Consider the following 17,782-nt stretch of genomic DNA (forward strand, 5'->3'; position numbering starts at 1 on the left):
AAGGGGGAAAAAGATTTCTGGTTACATTTTAAGCATTTTAAACTTTTAATACTAAGGTAAGACAGTCTTCAGATGACAAGTCTATTCTCTAGCTTCACATCCCTGACAAAGAAGAATTCCAAGATGTTTTGGTAGTGAACAAGACCATCAAGATGTAAGTCTGTCTTTAGGTCATAAGATTTCATCTCAATCCAGTTTACCCTTACTGAAATCACAAAATGGGCAGTTTTACAAGTGAGCAATTTATCTGTATCACTATATACCTCTCTTCCTGGTAGAAAAAGGATCATATTTCTGAGCTTAACTAATTTTGTGAAACAGATCACAAGCATATCTAAAGACACCATGATGTTTAATACTTCACACATCTAAAAACCTCAAAACTTAGCAGCTCAAAGGAAAAAACCATCACTGAGGTAAATCAAACCAAGAACATTTTCCTCCCACCTATTGTGAAGATAAAGAATGTGAGAGAATTTCAAAAATGTCTTTTATAAAGCCCAAAACTGAGATCAATCACAAAAAAGCTCTTAAAAGTTGTTTGATTTAGATGGTAATGTGTTTTGTTTTAATACTACACTTAGAATTATCTAAACTTTTCCCACAAATGTTAAGTATCTGATACCAGGCCTTACTCCCTGCTGTTTTGTGAAGTTTGAGAAGTAGCAAATCAAATCTCCTAGAGCAGCTTCCCGAATGGGTTCTTCCCTGCAGAGTCCAGCAAATAATGTCTCAAGGGTATCCTTTAGTCTACAGAGCAACTTAGGCAACATCACTTAAGGTATTCGCATGAAACACAACTAAAAACATCCTTTTATTTGAAGGACTCGGATTTGTTTTAAGCTTAGAAAAACATCAAATTTGTCAAGATTTGTTTCTTACTTGAATTGAACCAATAAATTAACTTTTTAGTAAAAGCCTGGATGCAATTTTCACAAATCTTTTCCTATCCCTTACTTAAATAATCACTACAAATGTCTGTGAATTGTGCTGTATGCTTTCTTGGATGTTTCAGATGAATTATAATTGCATGAACTGTTGATATGGGATTCTTGTTTGCTTACAATTAAGACATACTTTTCAGTTAAGTAGATAAACATTTAGCAATCTCATAAGAAGCACCTACTATGTTTCTTGTGAATAGTTTTCTTGATATCTAAATGTGAGCCTATATAACAGTGATTAAAATAAGAGAATAGAAACTGGGATGGAGAGAACAAAGAGCCACTCTATTCACCAAGGGTAGCTTTTTTAGCCTTCAGTTGCTTTGTTTTATATGCACATTTTTTTCTTTGCTTATTTGTTTTTTGGTGGTTCCCCACCACCACCACCAAAAGCTGATAGGCTAAGCTGTTCATGTGTCTTGATCCTAAACAATTCAGTTTTATTTCATGTTAGGATGTGATCAGGAACTACATTTTTTAAAAAAATTTGGAAAATGTTCTTATCTTCTGTAGGTGAAGGTTGTCCATCACATCATCCACAATATAAAGAATCATGCAGTGAGAATGCTCGGATCCAATCCCAGAACTCAAAGCAGTTAGGTGGAAGGTAAAGAACTGGGGCATAGTAATAAACACTGAAAGGAGATTTCCCAAGAGTTGCTCAATTGGTTCAATATAAGTGACAAACACAGGTGGGATTAAAGCTAAATGTTGGATGAATCAGTTTCATAAGACAAATTACCTTTTAGACTGAGGCAAGGTTAACATGTATTTTCTAAACTGCTTTGTAGGTCAATCAGTTCAGATATTTAAACATATAGTTTTCATAATCAATGCAAATAGTTCATGTTCACAATTCTGAAATTCAGGTCTTGATGTAAGTTATATGAAGAATGGAAGATACATAAAAATATTCTGCCCTTATTTTTCTATATTAAAGCAAAAAGTTCCAAATGAAGTATAATCCATAAAATATTACAAGATTCAATATTTTGGCAATGAAAACATTCTAGGATAGTCTACCAGAGATGCAAAAACTAAAAACTAAAAAATATCATGCAAAAGACTGTTTTTAACATTTTAAAAGGCAGAAATATGTCAGGAGACACTTGAACCATGGGAAATAGTAAACCTCTGCCCACTAGTGTAACATTCATTAGTTTAGAGCTTATTTACCTAGTTTAGTAATTTCCCAGCCATCAAAGAGCCCTGGAGTCTTCTTAATTATAAATTCTATGATGTACAATAATCCTCTTATGGGCAAAAAGAGCATAGTTCATTCTTCTTTCAACAGGAACATTTACTTGTTAAATTTTTAGCAAACTGTAAAGCATGGTCGTTATTTCTTGTACTATCATTAGGAAAGGCATTTCTGGTCAATCAGTAATCAGGATGAAATACTTTGATTTTCAGTGAATTTTTCTGTTTACGTTTTTAAATTCACATTTCATAAGCAGACATAAAACATTTTGCAAGTTGAAGTCCTTTAAATTGTTCTACCAGTAACATATAAATGTATCCATTCTCATTTTACACAAAAGTCAATATAGCAACTACATTCCAACTTGCACTGTAAGTGGTAAATCCAATCATGATGTGGCTATCATCGTTACAAGTAAAATGCATGCAATGCAAGAAACATTTAATCAACTCAAATACAGCATGAGGGTGTGCACCAAGCTGTGTTTGAAATGAACACTGATAAGAATTAAACCTGCTGTTGAAACTTAGCTCCCAAGTAAGTAGGTATCTTCACCAAACTTCTCTCTTTATAGGTTAGAAGATGCTAAATTGCTACTTTCTTAAAATATTCAATTCACAAAGTGATTAAAGCTATTTTTTCTATCGACTGGTCATCATAGAAACACATATTTGCAAAATTTTCTGATTTAGATTGTGGTTATTAAACAAGAATCTCAAATTATGAAACAAATAGTAATTGAAATCTTAGGTTTACTTCCAACTTTCTAAAGCAAGCACCACATTTTAATAAACTTAAGAAATAGCTGACCTTATCTTACTGTACTAGACTATAAATTCAGATAAACTTCGAAAGATTTTAATGCATTAAAATGCTGTTCAAAGTTTACATTGATAAAACAGTAAGCTGGAATTTTAAATACAACCCTCGAAACTAAGTTCAGTTTTAAAATAAATTCTTCCAAAATAACAAATGCACACACACTGAAGCAAGAATAAATATACTACCTTTCTGTTACAAGAGGAAACTTCTCTGGCTCCGTTTGGTCTGCAAATGACTGCAGTAGCCACAGCTGTAACTGGCTGCAGGAACAGAGCACAACAGAAAGCAAGGAGTTGGCAGGAGCAGCTCCACGGAGTGGCGGGACAGACTGAATGACAGCACATGCAGATTGCTTTGAATTAGGCATGTTAGGGGCTGGAACTTTTGGTGTTTGCTAGCCTATAGGACAGGAGAGTTTTTCTTCTACTTAACCCCTCGGGGCAAGGTCTTAATAATGGTAACAGCTGGCATACAGAGGGACTTGATCTGAGCACAAGGTCAGCAAGCCAGGATATGAAGGTGACATGTAATTTCTAGCCTTTTCCTGCTTCTACAGGGAAATAGCACCAAGGACTGTTTTTAGTTATAACTTCCTTTGATCTTTTGGATTTAAAGTTACTTAGTAGATTAAAGCCACATTAGCTGATATTATTTGCTTGCTTAGCCTCACTTAAGTGTTACAGATTCAGTTTTCTGACACATAGGGCTACTACATTTAAACTAACACAAATAAACACCAATCCGTGTTTATTTCCAAGTTCCGGGGATTCTTGTGTTCTTTCACAAATGGCTCTTGAGACTCTGCTTTTGGGATAGAAAGTTCATAGTTTTTAAAGAAGAACCAGAGTGTTCTTTTTTAAAGAGGAAAGTATTAGTTGAAGCAGTTATAAGTGTTTTTCCTCAATTATCCTAAACAAAAACAGCAGTTTGTTAAATGGATCCAACACACTTTTTATAAATGGATGGTCCTGATGATGCCAGTATTTAAGATTCTATAATTACAACATAAAAACCTCATAAATACCTACAAACAATGCTTTATAAGAGGCATCCCTTAGCAAATAAGTGATAATTTATTAAAACCACGAAATCCAACTTTTCATGACTTTTTTCCTTTTTCCCCTGTGGTACTGGGATTAAACCCAGGGTTTCTAGTATGCAAAGCAAGTTCTCTTTTAACACTGAGCTACATCGCCATTTTTTTTTAAGTTTTATTTTTGAAACAAGGTCAGGCTGGCCTCAAATTTGTGATTCTCTTGCTTCAGCCTCCTGAATAGCAGTGATTATAGGTTTGTGCCATCACACCACACCAAACTTCTTCATGACTTTAATAATAAAATGTGTGAACAGTTCTCTTAGCACTGACTAGTTAATTATATAAAGACTGTGCTTTCAAAAACATCAAAAGCACAAAGGAAAATGAGATAAAATAAAACTTAATCAAAATAAACATTTATATCAAAAAACATTACCAAAAAAGTGGGGAAAAAATCACAGAATGGGAGAAAATATTTTCAAATCATATATTTAAGTATCTAATATCCAGAATATGTTTAAAAAAATCTTCCTACAACTCAACACTAAATCTAATTTAAGAGACAAATTTTTAAACAGGCATTTCTCCAAAGGTATACAAGTGACAAATAGGCCTATGAAAAGATGCTCAACATCCTGAGTGATTTAAGAAAACACAAATCAAAATCACAATGAGTTACCAATTTACACCCCTAAGTATGGCCATAATGAAGGAAAAACAAAAACAAAATAAAAAAAAAAAAGTACCGTCAAGGATATAGAGAAACTGGAGCCCTTATACCCTGCTGGTGCTAATGTAAAATGCTATGTAGCCACTGTGAAAAACTCAAAAATTTATTTAGTGCTCACCTAGCATGTGCAAGGGTTCTATCCTCAGCACTACATAAAAATAAATTAATAAAATAAGGGTATAAAAAAATTTAACATAGAATTAGCATATACCTTGCAATTCTACTACTAGGTATGGTTGATCTTCACTATTTGCAGATTTCATTTTTGCAAATTTGCCCTATAATTTACTTGTAATCCTAAAATATTTGGGTTTTTTCACACTTATTTTGAAAAGATAATGTGCAGAGTAGTAAAAAATTTAAGTTGCTAGATGCACATATTCCCATTGGAGGTCAAACAACACAACACTTTCTTGTTTGGCTCTCATATAGTAAACAAGGTCCCCTTTTCTGGTCAATTTAGCACCACACTTTTTCACTTTTTGCATCTTTTTGTTGCTGTTGTTTTCGTAGCAGTGCTAGGGAAGGAACCCAGGGCCTCACACATTATACAAGTTTCAGCTACTGAGCTAAACCCTGAACCTCTACATTTTTTGTGCTTTTTTGGTGGTGATTTCAATTGCTCTTAAATGGCCCCCAAGCATAGTGCTGAAGTGCTGCCTAGTGTTTCTAAATGCAAGAAGGCTGTGATGTGCCTTTCAGAGGAAAATACAAAATAAACTTTTTTCAGGCATCAGTTATAGTGCTGTTAAATGTTGGGTTCAATGTTAATGAGTCAACAATATTTACTAGATAGGGTGTCTTTAAACCAAATCACACAAAAGGCAATATTATATATTGATCATCTGATGAAAATATGACCAGAGGCTCACAGGAATCTAATCGTGTATTTGTCCTAGAAGAAATGATTCTGTATTAATTAATTCAGTGTTTGCAGTGACTTTATGGATGTAACAAAGAGTGAAAATTGAGTCTACATACTCAAGAGAATTGAAAACACATGTTCATACAAAAACTTGCACATAAATGTTCACAGCAGATTTACAACAGCCACAAAGTAGAAACAACATAAATATCCATCAACTCATCAATTAATTAACAAAATTTGGTATATTTGTACAATGCAATACTTACTATTCAGCCATGAAAATGAAGCACTGATACATGTTACAAAATGGATGAACCCTAAAAACATTATCCTGAGAGCCAGAAATAAAAGGCCCCATATTGCATGATTCCATTTATATAAAATATGCAGAACAGGCAAATTCATTAAAACAAAAAGTATATTAGTAGTTGCCAGAAGCTGGGGGTAGGGACAGAGGATGCAGAGTGACTGCTAATAGGTAATAGGTATGTAGTTTCTTTTGGACTAACGAAAATGTTCCAGATGGTGGTGATGGTTGCATAATCTTGTGCATACACTAAAAACTGCTGAATAGAATGTACATTTTAAAATGTACATTTTGAATTTGGGGTATGTAAATTATAGTTCAATAAAAAAATAAAAAGGTTTGAAGTTCTAAGCATTTAACCAGTGGCTCTCAACTTGAGCATTTATAATAATTCCCAGAAGGGCCACAGAAACACTGATTACTAGGTTCCATCACCCCCAAGTCTGATGCTGAAGGTGTGGGGTGAGGCTTAGGAATTTGCTTTTCTAGGAAATCCTCAGATGACACTGTACTACATTTTGAGAATGCTGTATTAAAAATCATGTCTGAGTTCCTCAAAGGTAGAAAAGTAATTTTCATTTCTTAATCTCCTAACTATACCTAAAAACAGAGCCAGTCTTAGAGAAGAAAAAAGGAGTGGGAGGGAATAAAAAGAAAAATTATTTACTGGAGTAAAAATGTAATGATGTCAGTCCTGAAATCTTAGAGTATGGTGATTTCATGTCATACATATGCCAAATGCTATAAAATCTAAAAATCCACAAGACAAAAAGGAATTAAAGAATTAAAATGAAAATGAAGGTATTTTAATGTTCTCTGGTCATCTCAAAGGTACTCTGGTTGAATTTGGAAAAGCAGCTATCCTGTTTAATTTTGTTTGCCCTTACAAGAAACACAAAGATTCCAGAGTTGTTGATTCCATAAATTACTAGAGGAAACTCCTTAATTAGTTAAGGTATCACAGAAAGGAAAGACCTGAACTCTCTCTACCTCATAAACTTGTAAATCCTTATTTACATTTTTAGCAAAGTTACTGATTTGTGCATATAATTACTTGATTTGAAACATGAGGTCCATGTAAAAATAGACAATTTAAAGTAAACTTCTAGTATTTTTACATGGCATACATTATTACTTCATAAATAATCATGTTTATTTCTAATCACTTCAACATGTCTCTCAGTATATTAGGCAGAGTAAAAAGAAGAGTGTGAGTGAGCTTACAAGGTTCTAAAATTTTCTGAAAACAATGTTCTTTTTTTTCTCCTCAGATTGTTTAACTTAGATATATGTCTTCATTATCAGAGAGACAGAGGGTAAGGGGTAGGAAGAAGGGAATAAGAGTTGATAGGAGAGACACATTTGGTACTTTTTAAAAAGTACAAAAACAGCTGCTGATTAACAAACTCTTTCCCAGCTGAACCTAGCCCAAAATTCAATTCCAGATTTTGTTAGGGTTATTAACATTTAGAAGTTCTGTCTGTTGTCTATTTTCTTCGTGTTAAATGTCAAAACAGTTATGAACAAATAAATTATAGTCTAAAGTAGACAGTAGATGAATGGTTCAGCAAGATTTTCTTCTTTCAGTAGGGTTAAGTCAATAGTTCAGTTATTTGGAAGTATGAGTTCAGAAAAACCAATCTTAGGAAAGTTCTACAGACAATATTCTATATTGCATTTTAATGTTTCTGAGTAACATATGATATCTACCCTTGGACGCTTCAGACCGGAACATGATGATGTTCAACTCATAGCCTAGAACAGGGAATCAATGTAGACTTGCAAGTCCAATCTCAGCTCTACCACTCAACTGGCTATATAACCTAGAATTAGTCACTTAATTCAGAGGTTATATGCTCCTATCTACAAAATCCAAACACTAGAAAATATGATCTCACAGGCTCTGCATTCAGTTTTTATGAATTTGGATGTCACTACAAACATATAAAATAAATCCAAGTCTTACTTTTCAAATTTGGGTTAAGAAAAAACTACACATTCAAAGTTAAGTTAACAAATTTGGAGCAAATACCATACTGCAAATTAACTGGAACAAAACCAAAATAATCATAGTGTGCTAAATTTCTTCCCCTGAATTTAGAAATGTGTGCATCAATCTTATATATGCCTCTCATCTGACAACTGACCATTCTTAATCTTATTGCTTCTTTCTTTTCCCATTTCCCACTGAAATTTCTACCTCCAGAATATACCACTCTTTTTTAACGTTTAAAAAGTTGTTATTTTTAGTTATACATGACAGTAGAATATATTTTGACATACCAAATATACAATTCTTAAAAATGAAAACTGTATGGCCTTATTTATCTCCCACAATCTGACACCTAAAGAATTGGCTCTTTACCCTTATCATGATCTCCAACTCCAGTCTTTATCCATGTCTTTTCTCCTTTTTTACTTGCTGAGTATTGATTTACTTGACCAGCACTTCAGCCTTTCAAAGATTTCCCCTAAAATTGCTCTCCCTATCTCCCCATTTATCCTCACCCTCCCAACCCCAAGAAGCAGAGTGAGGTGCATACTCTGACCTCTGGAGGGCGCTCCACACTGCTACCATTCATCTCATCTGCCACAGATTCTCCACTGGAAATCCCCACAGACATTGCCAAAAATCCCGCGCCCCCCCCCCCCAAGTTCCCTACCTGAACCCTCCCAGAAAGTAATAGTATATATCTTGTGGTAAAGAAGGAAACTATCTGATCATTAGTTTCTTCAACACTACCATCTACCTTGAACTTTTTCTGGAACTTGTCCCTTAGTTTTCACAATGTCTGACCCTCTTTGGTAAATTAACTACTTACCCTAGATAGATTTTTTTTTCTAGATTTTTGCTACCCAAAAAGGCAGCCACAAGCCACATATAGCTACTTAATTTTAGATTAATTCACATTAAATAAATCTAGAATTTTAGTGCCCAGTTGCAGTCAGCATTGAATTTTAGGCACTCAACAGTCACATGTGTTGCTCATGGGTATTGAACTGGACAGTGCAGACAGAGAATATTTCCATCACTGCAACTAGATTTATTGGACAGTGCAGCTCTAGACACTGACTACCATGTTCTTCTACTGTCTCATTCTCCTTCCCCAAGCCCATCTTCATCTTTTCCTCTCTGTCAACTCTTTCTTCACTTACTTACAAAAAAATGTAAAAGTTTTCCTCCAGTCTTTAAAAAAAAAAAAAAAAATCCTTTCCTCAGTCTGCTAGTTCTCCGGCTACTTTTCCTTTCTTTTCACTGCAAGACAATACTCAGGCCTTGCTCCATCTCCTTACCCACCATCTAATAAAACTCTTCCTTCAAAAATGAAATTCAAAGGTCCTTTTCCATACTCATTTTCTTTACATTTCTTCATTTCCCAATTCTGCTGGTAATACTTTTCTCCTACTCAGTTCCCATTATCTTTGTTAATCTCTATTCCATTTTCTTAAGCAGATCTTTTAGATTCTCTTGTTCTAAACTTTGTGCAATATTCAACAATCTTGTCCTTTATCCTCTCTGCTGTTCCCTGCTTACATCATCACAACTTCTGAATTCCATTTTGCAGCTTCTGCTAAGAACATTTCAGTTATATGTCCTTCTAGTAGCTTAAACTCAATAATCTAATTATCAAACAACTTGTTGATTTTCCTATTTCTATCCACTCTCTCAGGCACTTGAGCCCATAATCTTCACTTAAATATTTATTTATTAAACACCTGATCTATGCTGCATTCTGAGCTAGAGCAGGAGTCATCTTTGATCTTTACACCACTGTATAACTTTGTTCATTTCTTCCTCCAAACCTAGCCACTGTTACATACACTCATCCGTTCCATTCCATTACCTCTGCTTCTTAGTTCATTTTTCCCTGAATTATTGCAACACTCTAACAGACGTGACCCTATGCATAGTTTCATAACTTTCCAATCTAAGCAACATGGAGCTTCTAGATTCATCATTACAAGGGACAGACCTGATCAAATTACTCCATAGTCCAGAAAACATTAACAGCTTCCCTATGTCTCCCCAGCAAAGTTTAAATGTGTTAGCCTGTGCACAAAACCCTCCATTCCCTACACTCTTCCCCTTTCTACTCAGTGCCCTTGCAAAAAGAATTTACTCCAAACAAGCTTCACACACACTTAAAATACTTAACACCATTCCTCCGGCCAGCACTGGCCTCTAATCACATTTCCAACTGTCACGACCCCATCCTTTCCTTTTAGCACATGGCAAATAACATGTCTTCCACAAAGCCTTCCCTGATTATCCAAACCAGAGTTCCCTGGTCCTATTCTACATCATATGACTGTAAGATCTTTCTTGCAGTACTTAGCAAATGTGAATTTTTTAGTTTTTATCATAGTCACTTAAATTTCTCTTTTGGCTTCTTAATCTACACTTAAAGGCACAGGCTCTATTATCTTCATACCTCTCAGGAAGTGATATAAAGTACATTATACCATGTAGGTCAAATGCTTATACTTTACAAGCTCATTGAATAAATGACATTTTATAATTTGTTACTATCACATATATCTTTTATTCAGCAGAATAAATGTACTGAAATGTAGTTTGCAAAATAAAATTCAATATAGAAAATACTATTTTCCTGCTGACTTATATGGACCCCAGGAACCATTTTGACTATGGTTGTGGGAAAAAAACAACAGCCACAATTCAATATATTTTAAATATGACATCATTATTTTGCAATATTCTCTGATTTTAAATTCTGAATGCTAAACCACTACTAAATTAATAAGGAATGACAGTAACTGGCTTTTCACCTTTTTATCCCTAAAGAAGTAGAAGTCATTTCAGAAATGAATATACAAGCTTATTCTTTGGCAGTTTTTATTTTGTTTTGTCTCTTAGGCAGGATTTTCCTTGGCATTAGCAGAAACATTTTTAAACAATGAAAATATAAAATAAAGTTTTCTCCTATAATGAGACATTTACACGGAATAGCCTACAAACTTTCTACTCAATAATCAATTAATCTTATTGCATCAATATGTTTTCCTTAATAGCATCTTAGAAACAAGTGAATCTGGAAATCTTAGCTTTTATTCCCTATATCCTTAGCTTGATTAGATTAAAAACTAGGAAACAACATGCATTTTGTCAATAATGTATTTTGTCATGTAGAATGTATTTTACTTAAACTATCAAAAATTTTAACAGATTGGAAACTGTAGTACATATTTTAAAGCAAAAAGTATGAACATCAGTAGATTTGGGGGAAGAGGTATTCTTTCATTTTACTGCAAAGAAAAAGAACTTAAAAGTACTAAAATAAAGGCAAAAATAAAAGTCCCCCACTTACACAAGCCAAAAAAGTACTTAAAAACAAAACCTTTGTTTTAAAAGGGAAAACTAACTCAAGCAGGTCACTTTATTATAGGTTTCATATTAGAATTCAGGTGAACTTTCTTTCATAAAAAGCATAGTGTTATGTGGCTCAGATTTGATAGCTTTATATAAAAAATGAGCTGAATCATCTCAGCCATAACAAAATAGTGAGATTATAGATAGATCATATAAGAATATAATCCTGTGATGCATGAGGATTTAAAAACAAAGCACAATGCATTCACAGGCTCTGGAAAGTTTCCAAAATATTTTTGGTTTGCAATATAGGATTTCAAAATGTGATATTTTACTTTTACAATAGAAGCTTTTGGCAGAAGATCTACTCCTAAAATGAAGACCACTCTGCTTTGACTCTAATCTAATTAGAACATTCTTTTAATGGTTTTAGTTGTATTTTGTTACCAAACTAAACTGAATCTAAATGAATGTGGTATTCATATATAAAGAGGGTTTATGACTAGTAAACTCAAAATTTCCATAAGCTAAACTTTGAATATTTATAGGAAAAGTTACATTTACTTTCTTATGTCATGAAATAAAAATACATGTAAATTAATTTTCCAAAAGTTAGACTTCAGAGGAAAATAAATGTGTCATCTGCATACAAACACCTGTCATCATTGCTAAAGGCTTAGATTAAGTAATACTGTGTCTCATCACTTCCTCTGATGTAAAATGAAGTTGTATAGAAAAAAGAAATAAAATTCAAATCCCCCTTTATTCATTTATTCTTTTTGTAATATGTGGTAATATTATTTTTGGCAAGGAAGAAAACTCTAAGACAGAAGACACAGAGCAAGGTATTTCACAAATGCAGAGGGAGTTGTTTTATATGCTGAAAACACATGCATTCGTTATTGTGAAGTTCAAACAGTTCAAAATTATAAATGTCATGCTAGGTCCAGCTTCAGAAACTTGTTTATATGAAATAAAATTCTGTGAGATGGCTGTAAAAAGATAAGAAATGAAATAATAAATGGGAAAGGAGTAAGGATATTTATTTATATCAAAATTTAAGAATATGAGAACTTCAATAGAATATTTTACCTCAGTCTTTTTTAAAAACTCTTTTAAAATATCCCAACTTAGCAGTGTTAAGACTCCAAACAAAGGCCTGGCTGAAAGAACTCATTTATAAATGGAATACATTAGAAATTAGGATTAAGTGCCATAAAGCAAAAGGGTATCTCAATATATTTAAGGGCAACATGTTATGAAGTTCAGAAATGCCACTTGAGAAATGCTACTTCAAAAACACTGAAATGGCACCAGGCATGATGGTGCATGTCAACAGCCCCAGCTACATGGGAGGCTGAGGAGGCAGGAGGATCACTTGAGCCTAAGAGTTCAAAACCAACCTGGGCAACATAGTAAGATCCTGTCTAAAACAAAACAAAACAAAACAAAACACCATAGAAACAAACCCATCAAAATGACTGGTTTTCAAGATCAGGGAATCTTTGGCATTTTCACTGTAAACCCCAATACTGAAAGTCTAGGCAAGTCCTAGTTGACATTACCACCTATGAATGGTAGATGTTTCAGTGTCATCTGTCAGAATACACCTAGTAAATGCCCCAGTGTTGTGAAGCATGAACATGACAAGTCAGCTATTCTTATGACCATATCAAGCCATCTTTCATGTACTATGATATGTGTCTTTTGGGCATCCCCAAAAGACTCAGAATGCTATAACCAGGGCAAGATAAAGCCTCCGGAAATCATTTAAAGGATCCTCAACTTTAAACAACTTTGGAGAGGAAAATTTCACAGGTTTCTTTGTTAACATACATTAAGCATTACTCAAATAACCTAGGATGGCAATATTTCTGACAAAAAACATAAATGAAAAATATATAAGGTGAGTTTAAATATCTATATTCCTTTATTAAAAACTCACAACATAATCTTAATGAGAGTTACCGTGATATGGGTAACCAGCATTGGTTCAGGCACTGAATGTAAAAAAGAGCAAAGAGATAGATATGCATTCTGTATCAAAATTACAAAGCCATAACAACAAAAAATAATCTTATGCCATTATTGGTAGCAAGAAAGCACTTTATCTACTATGGAGATCATTGTATTAGAGTTCTGAGTTATACTAACAAACAGGATATCACCAAGATGATCTTTGTCTTAAATAGAAAAGAGACATTTATCACAATGCTTATTAATATTTAACAATATTTAATAACATTCAGTATTTATACTTTGCAAAGGTCTGTCATTGACAATACCTTATAATACAAGAAAATGAAAGATGAAAAAAATGTCGAGGAGCCACAGAAATAAAATAAGAAAGTTCTTTGTTGTTTCTAAGGTTATTTGCCTTGTTGAGTCACTCAACAGTAATTGCTTTCCTGTATATTTCAGTCAGTGATCAGGAATTCCTGAGTATGTACTCTACTTATTATTCTCAAGTCACACTCCCTTATGCATTACACAGCTCTCAATCACTAAGAAGGAACATTATGCACCCCCTTCCCATCCCTATGGGATATTAAGCAATACAGTATTCATTCCTTCTTCTGCCAAGTGCAATGCTTTAGTAATACATATCAACACCCTGCTGTCTTTGCAAGGAGTCGTATCCAGCCTCAAGGATCAAGCTTAGATCCCCTTATAAGAACAAGGAGAATTATCATGAATCTCTAAAATAAAATCCCTAATCTTGTATGAAGCTAAAAATGTACCTTTTATTTACATCAAAGTGCAATTTTTAGAAACAATTGTTTTTTCACAATGTCTGATTATATTTGTAATGATGATTACTGTATTAGCCAGCTCTCTGTCATTAAAACAAATACCCGAGATAATTAACTTACAAAGAGAAAAGGTTTATTTTGGCTCACAGCTTTGGAGGTTTTAGTCCATGATCAATTGGCTCTGCTTCTTTTGGACCTTTGATGAGACAGCATATCAAGGCAGACAGTGTGGTAAAACTGCTCACCTCATGACTGGGGGGCAAAAAAGAGGAAGAGGAAAAGCCTGGGGTCCCACTACCCTTTCAAGGATACGTCCCAATGACCTGAAAAACTCCTGTTAGCCCAACTCTTAAAGGTTCTACCACCTCCCAATAGCACAAAGGTGGGGACCATGCCTTACAGCACACAAGCCTTTTGGGGACACTTAAGATCCAAACTACAACAGTCACTGTTGATAGGAATAGACTGACAAAAAAAAAACAATCAGAAACAGAGTTCAGGACAACTGAACTCAGATTTTAGAAAGCCAATAAAGGAAAGATTCTCAGTCTTTGTACCATGATCTCAACTTCTTTACATCTAAATTTTATAGAATCTCTCATTAGATTTCTTGGTGGGGGAGGATCTTATTTATATTCATGACTAATAGTATCCGTGGTATCTATTATCACAGTGATAAATGATTCTGCACCCCTTTCAAGAGGGGAAATGAAAACAAATAGGGAGGTGAACAGAATGAATCAGGATTTAAGGTCCTGGTGCCTGTATCATCTTGTTTCTGAAGGCAAAACCCTTGAGTTGTTCCAGAGAAAACTTGCAATCCAAATTAATAATAATAATATACAGATCTCACTAGGTCACAAGAAAAAAATTTTTTGCTGAACCTAACTTCAAAGCATAAAATGAATATCCCTTCAGTGTAATATATTTTCCAAGGCAATTAAATCTGTGTCTAGTAATACACATTTATTTCTGGATTCTGGTTATATATTTGAAAAGTTCAAATGAGATTTTGCACAAATCCCCCTAAAAGAGTTTCTATTTTTTAAAAGTTTCTTTTAAAAACTTAAATCTTGGTCCCTTTGATCAAGACTAACTTTAAATAGAGGAGCAAGGAATTTTACACGACCCAAGATTTTAATGATATCCTTCGGATCACCAGGCATCAGAGAAAGCTTACATAAGCCTGGGTAAGAAAAAGACTATTATGGTTTAGATACGATGTGTACCCTGAAAAGTCCATGTGGTAATGCAGGAATTTCAGAGGTGACATCATTAGATTATGGGAGGTATAACCCCAGCAGTGAATTAATCCAGCTGATGGATTAACAATCTGAATAGACTACTGGATAGCAATTATTATTTGTAACTCTTTCATGAAAGTTGGGGTAAAGCTACTTTCCATGGTCATAAAAGGTCTTGGAGGCTCTGTAGGTTGGCAACTTTTTGGTTCCCTTTCCCTCTTGTTTTTCTGGTAACAATCCGGCCATCCTGCAAGCCAGTCTCTCTGCTTCCAGTCCAAAGTGAAGCTACAGGAATGATGCGGCTGGAGCAAGCAAGACACCAAGGTTGTGCCCTAGGGGATTATATTTTGTCCCTGGTTTCTTCTGCAAATGCTCAAGTACTCTCTTCTCTGCTTCTTAGCTGCCAAGTGCTGAGTAGCTTTCTTCCATCATGCCCTTCCACCATGATGCTCTGCCTCACCTTGAGCCCAGAGCAATGGAATCCACAGCAATGGAGTCCACCACAGACCAGACCTATGAAATCTCTCAAACAGTGAGCCCCAAATTCACTTCTCCTCCTCTGAGTTGTTCTTGCCAGGTATTTTGGTCACAATGATAAAAAGCTGACTAATACAAATACATAACAGTATTAGTCATATAAGCAGATCTTACTTACCGAATTTTTTGTTGTTGTTTAGAAAGTCTTTGAAAACAATAAAATATTTTCACTCTCCAATACAAATTCGAAACTAAAACAAGTTATTCCCATTTGGATCTAAAGTGTATCAAACAAAGAGTTTGAATCACAAATTTGTACAGAAACAAGAAGTATTTGAAACTCAGATTTTATAAAAATTATCCCACAAATAAATACTAATAAGAGATTCCGATTTATTTATTTTGCAGTACTGGAGATCAAACCTAGGGCCTCATGCATATTAGGCAAGTGCTCTACTACTGAGATAAACCTCCAACCTACGTATTTTATTTTTATCTACTCCTTCACTGACGCTAATAACTTGTGACTTTATTTTTTTATATATATACTAAAAGTTAAACACTAAAAGGAAGAAAGAGAAAAAGCAAAGTGAAGGATGTTCATTAAGGACAACTTACTGCTAAATAAATAAATAATTATAAAAGAAATATAATTCAAGAAACTTAAACACCTTATAGATCAACTTCTTTTTCAAATAAACTCTTAACCTGTAAGTTCATATTTTAGATAATATGGGTCTAATACTAACATCTCTACTAATACATGTAAACCAATATTTTGATAGATAAAAGCAAATTAAAACTCAGCGGATCATTGCTTCATTCTTTAATATTCTATAAAATAATTTAGTCTTAACTTTATACTTCATTTCTAACTATTTCACAGGGAAACCTTTTAAGAGAGCACAAGTTGCTACCAAGTACCATGGAAGTGGGGAAGAGGCTGTATGTCTCTTATCAAAATAAACCTTTTTTTTAATGTACTAAGTTCCAATCACTTTTTTTCCTATGTTCAAGACTTTAAAGTACAATCAGAAGTCTTTATGATTACAGGTTGTTTTTATCATTCCTGTTATAACTAGCGAGTGAAACGGGCTGAAAGTCACATAAACTGTCTCATATCCCTAGATTATATCACTGCATATGGTGACTCTGCTTCATTCTTGCTCCCACTACATCATGTGTCAATACTCAGACATGAAAGCACGTCCCAACCATGCTATTTTTCTAGGCTACATTCTTTAGTGAAACCTCAAATAACCAAATAGGTTCAACAAAAGTTTACTGAAGCTTAAGAATATACTGTGATTTGCTTTTGTTTTTCTGCTAATAAACCCTGAGAATAAATTAAAGTTAAAAAGAAACACTTTGATTAATTCATGAGTCAATCCTATGTAATTAACCTCTAGAAAAAGAGTTCAACATATGAGGAAACTAAGGCACACAGGAATAGAGAAAAGAATAATGAGGAAATAACAGAAAGCAAATGGCAAAGGGGATCTTGGAAATGGAAAACAGCCACAAGCAGTACAAAGATGACACACAACAAATAACGAGGAAGGAAAGAAGGAAAGCAGAAACCAAGGCAATCTAAGGAAAATCAGAAACTGAGGGAGAAGACGAAATATGACACTGAGCATAGGCAAATCCAAGAAAAAGCGGGTGCTTCATGCTATAATCTAATGCAGAGCAGTAATCTAGCTTCTGAAACAATTATTAGGAGGATTAAAAACTCACAAATGGGGAAAACTGAAACACTGTATATAACTATGGATCAATTACAATGGTAAGATTAACCCCTCTTGCAGCAAACTATGGTTCTTCTTAAAGTTCCAGAGTGTGTGTGTGTGTGTGTGTGTGTGTGTGTGTGTGTTTGGCAGTACTGGTGATTAAACTACAGGCCTCATGCCTGCTTTAATAAGCACAGGCTCTACCACTGAACTGTACCCCTGTCCCTTTTTTCTTTTTTCCTTATAACCACAAAGCATCCATTTAACTTCTGGACACACAGAACTTGGTTAAAGCAAATTAGTAAAGTTTAAAATTAAAAAAATCCAGAGAAGTGCAA

At 34.1% G+C, this 17,782-nt stretch overlaps 1 protein-coding gene across 2 annotated transcripts in view; it reads right to left on the reverse strand.

The window, feature by feature from the left end:
* Window positions 1–17,782, reverse strand: part of Disp1 (dispatched RND transporter family member 1) — a 190,908-nt gene that overhangs the window by 62,819 nt on the left and 110,307 nt on the right. The window contains exon 1 of one of the 2 annotated variants that reach the window (XM_026407163.2): window positions 3,153–3,296. The exons of the other annotated variant lie outside the window; for it this stretch is intronic. The gene's annotated coding sequence lies outside the window, so the exon portion shown is untranslated. Of the gene's footprint in view, window positions 1–3,152; window positions 3,297–17,782 lie in introns of those variants that run through there. 2 annotated transcript variants of the gene reach the window in all.

The sequence above is a fragment of the Urocitellus parryii genome, chromosome 9 (genome assembly GCF_045843805.1).
Source record: "Urocitellus parryii isolate mUroPar1 chromosome 9, mUroPar1.hap1, whole genome shotgun sequence".
Taxonomy (NCBI): domain Eukaryota; kingdom Metazoa; phylum Chordata; class Mammalia; order Rodentia; family Sciuridae; genus Urocitellus; species Urocitellus parryii.